The sequence below is a fragment of the Mastomys coucha genome, unplaced genomic scaffold (genome assembly GCF_008632895.1).
Source record: "Mastomys coucha isolate ucsf_1 unplaced genomic scaffold, UCSF_Mcou_1 pScaffold23, whole genome shotgun sequence".
Lineage (NCBI taxonomy): Eukaryota > Metazoa > Chordata > Mammalia > Rodentia > Muridae > Mastomys > Mastomys coucha.
The window spans coordinates 57,466,222-57,470,467 of record NW_022196906.1 but is presented as its reverse complement, the minus strand read 5'-3'; the positions used below and the strand labels follow the sequence as shown (position 1 = coordinate 57,470,467).

At 44.2% G+C, this 4,246-nt stretch overlaps 1 non-coding gene across 1 annotated transcript; it reads right to left on the bottom strand.

The window, feature by feature from the left end:
• Positions 1–1,734: 1,734 nt before the first annotated feature.
• On the bottom strand, positions 1,735–1,891 carry LOC116074171. Its single transcript, XR_004112126.1, has one exon. It is a non-coding gene; the product is annotated as a U1 spliceosomal RNA (small nuclear RNA).
• Positions 1,892–4,246: the final 2,355 nt, after the last annotated feature.

Genomic DNA, 4,246 nt, shown 5'->3' with positions numbered 1-4,246 from the left:
CCCTAATTCCAAGCCAAAATTCATGGAACGATTTTTAGTAAACTTAAATCAGAATCCAAGCAGCAATTAAAATATATCTTATTATGTGTGTACATGTGTCTGTGTACACATGTGTGAAGGTCAGAGAAAGGAATCACTTCTCTCCTTCCACCTAGTAGGGCCTGAGGATCGAACTCAGGTCCTCAAGCTTGGCAGGGAGCACCTTTAGCTATTGAGCCATCTTGCCAACCCTTAAGCACCAATTTTATTAAACAAACATCCCAGCCCAGTACAATTTAAAGATCTACTAATTGGGTACCTACACACTTAATGATGGTGATAGTTTTTGTTTTCCATAATTAAATGAGCAGTGTATGTTGGTGTTGTGTGGCCTGAACACGGATTGTGTGCTCAGAATTGTTCAGAACCAATGTCTTGGTGAAGTCACATGACACCACATAGATGAGTGATGCCCTAAATACCTCCGGTTCATTATGCTGTTCAGTTTGAGTTAAAGTTCAGTAGCCATGCTTTCAAAATTCTTTTGCTGCTGTCACATTTTTTTGTGTGTGTGTCCTCCACCTTAAGCCATACCAGTTCATCCTGGGCCACACCCCACTATTTCAAAGCTGGGCTCCCAAAACCAAGTACAGCCTCTGGAGCCTGGCCAGAGACGAGAGCTCCTGAGCAGTCACAGCTTGGACTCACATACTTGGAATCTACCAACATGTGGCCCTGCACTCATGTCGTCGTCGTCCTCCCCACCCCCCACCAGCCGCATCCAGCCCTTCCATCGAGGTCTCTAAGGAAACATTCCCCATCCATGCCAAAGAGAAAGTTCAGCTCGTCATTGTATCCACAGTCCTGTAGTCTGACAGATCCACGTTGATCACCCAGAGACAGCAGTTGGGGTCTCTGCTGAGCCATTTGACCCATTAGTATCAGATCATGAAGGGTGTCCCAGAAGAGAGGGGTGAAGCAGCAACGTGGTGGTCCCGGCTTTGATGCTGGGACCTATGCTCCAGCAGGAAGCACTTCTTCTAGGCACTTGGCTTTGGCCTTCTGGCTCTTAACTTTGACTTTGAGCCTGCACCCTGGACTTGGCTTAGACTTCTGGCCCTGGTGGCCCAGGTACCAGGAACCTGGTTCCTGCTGGAACCTCAGACTCTCAGGTCCTTCCACCCAACCCCACCCTTCTATCCCCCCAACCCCCCACTCCCATCCCCCTACCACCCCCACATCCCTGTCCATGTTCAAAGGTCAGGCTAAACAGCTCCTCCCCTATGCTACAGCTTTTTGCTCCATCATTTAGCCTTCTGTTTGGTAACTGTTTTCATGACTGGGCCCCTCCCAGTATCGTGAGCAATTTAAAGGTAGGAGAGTGGGTGTCAGACATATTTCATAAGTGAATGCCTGAATAAATTACAATGTACCTGGTTTCATGATTATAATCACTTGTGATGTGGCTTTGAGTAGCACAGAGGGGTATTGTTGTCATCCCTAACTTTCATGCCAAGTGTCCAAAGAGAGAGGAAGAGGGGCCTCTCCTCTGTGTGACTGGCCCCACCTCGAACCCAAAAGCACTTCAGTTCTCCTATGTTGTGTGTGTGTGTGTGTGTGTGTGTGTGTGTATGATCTCTGCACATGCATATAGAATATAAAACATTAGGTGTCTTCTCTTACTCTCCCCCTTATTTGCTTATTTTCATAAAGAATATATGTATTTTAATAAATATTTTTATCGAGAATTTTATAAAGGAAAGAGTGTGAGCATAGACCACACTTCCACAAATTATGCAGTTGAGTTTTCTGCCTTTGGAGAAGTCACAGGGGCCAGCATATCCCAAGTACAATGGAAAAGCCTCACCCTGGGAAACCACTCTGCAGCCGTACCTCCCTGCCGGGTAATTATCCAAACAATTTTTGAGACAGGTTCATTCTTTCTTCCTTTTCTTTTTTCTTTCTTTTTAAAAAAAAGATGTGTGTGTTTTTGTTTTGTTTTTAATGTATATAACTGTTTTGTCTGGCTATATGTATGTGTACTGTGTGTGTGTGTGTGTGTGTGTGTTGCCTGCAGCAGGCAGAAAAAAATGTCAGATCCCCTGGGACTGGAATTACAGATAGTTGTGAGGTGTCACATGGGGGCTGGAAAACAAACCTGGATCCTGTGCATGAGAAATGAGTGCTCTTAAATGTGAGCCTTTTCTCAAGCCCCTTGAAGTGGTGTCTTTGATAGAACCTTGAGCTCACTGGTTAGGGTAGGCTAGCTGACCAATGAGTTCCAGGATCCTCCTGCCTCTGCTACCCAATGTTCGGGTTATAGATACATGCTAGCACACAGATCTTTGTGTGTGTGTGTATATTTTGTTTTATTGTCATTGTTGTTGTTTTTTAAACAAACCAAAAACCAAGAATCTCACCATGTATACATTGATGTTCTGAGCTTGCTATGTACACCAGGTTGGCCTCAAACTCGGAGATCCCCTGCCTTAGTCTCCTGAGTGCTGGGATTAAAGGTGTGTGCTAACATGAATCCCATACTCTGCTTTGACCTTTTTTTGTGGGTGCTGTCTATCTAGACCCAGTCCCCCTGAGCCTTCACAGCAGGCCCCTCACTGACAAGCACTCTCCCCAAGGCCCTCCACAGCCTTCTCTGCAGCTTGACCTGGATGGGTCTGTTGCCTGGTCATACATTTTTGAACTTCATCTTAAAGTGGTCATGGCCCCTCAATATTGTACCGTAATCCCACTGCTGTGGTTGGTATTTTATTACTTCTGTAGATTGTGAGTTAAGGTAACAAGGCAGAGAAGAAGAAGGAAGAAAATCACTTCAAGCCCTTTGCAAAGACGGGAAGCTGGAACCGGGCTGTTAGCAGCAGGCTGGGTGCCTCAGGAAGGAGGAGTTGTTCCTCCATGCCTCCGGTCTTATCAGAGCTCCACAGCTTCTTGCCAAGATTTTAGGAAAATGATGTTCTACTCCCGGAGAGCTATGCTGCATGTGTCTATAGGTGAGAAGTCTTTCAACAAGTATTTTCACTATAAATACCTGGCATGTGTTTTCACTGGATTAAGTCTGCAATTTCAGCTCTATATTGCGAAATAATGACATGGGGCTGTAATCACTGTGTGTAGTTAAGTAGTCATTGGCAACACTGGCCAGTGAGTGAAGGCTTACAGCATATGGAATCCCATTGGCAAGCTAGGTGGTGATGCACGCCTTTAATCCCAGCACTCAGGAGGCAGAGGCAGGAGGATCTCTTTGAGTTTGAAGCTGACCTGGTTTACATAATGAGTTCCAGACCAGCCACAGCTCCTTAGTAAACCCTGTATAAAAAGGGGGTGGGGTGGGCATTGGGCTGGAGAGATGGCTCAGAGGTTTTTTTTTTTTTTTTTTGAGACAGGGTTTCTCTGTGTAGCCCTGGCTGTCCTGGCACTCACTCTGTAGACCAGGCTGGCCTCGAACTCAGAAATCCACCTGCCTCTGCCTCCCAAGTGCTGGGACTAAAGGCGTGCGCCACCACCGCCCGGTGAGATGGCTCAAAGTTAAGAACACTTGTTGCTCTTGCAGAGGACCTGGGTTCAATTCCCAGAACCCACATGGTGGCTCAGAAGAGTCTATAATTTTAGTTCTGGGGAATCTAACATCCTCTTCTGACCTCTGCAGGCATAAGACACACATGTGGTTCTCATACATATGTTCAGACAAAACACTTAATGTACATAAATAAATAAATCTACTAGCTATTGTAAAGCTAATAATGAATCTCAAGTCTGTTCCTGTAGATATTTACTCTAGGTCTTAAGGCTGAGTTGGTAGAATCCTAGCTAACAACCCTAGGCTCTGTCACCAGCCCTACCTAAACTGGGCATAGTGGCTACATCTCTAACCTCAGCATTTGGGAGGTAGAAGAAAGAAGATGAGAGGTTCAAAGACATCACCTGCTAAGTAGTGAGTATAAGGCCATCCTGGGCTATATTGAGACCCTATTGCAAAAACAAAATAATAATAATAATAATAATAATAATAATAATAATAATAATGATAATAGTAGTAGTAGTAGTAGTAGTAGTAGTAGTAAAAATAAATGTAGTTAAATAGACATTTAGATTCCTTTGAAACTACTATAATGATTTAATCCAGACAACTGAATTTATTTATAAGAATGTGTGGAGTTTTTGTTATTGTTTGGTTTGATTTTGTTTTTCTCATTTGGTTGAGGGGTAGGCCTATCTGGAACAGATAAGTAAGACAAATTCTAGATTTGAT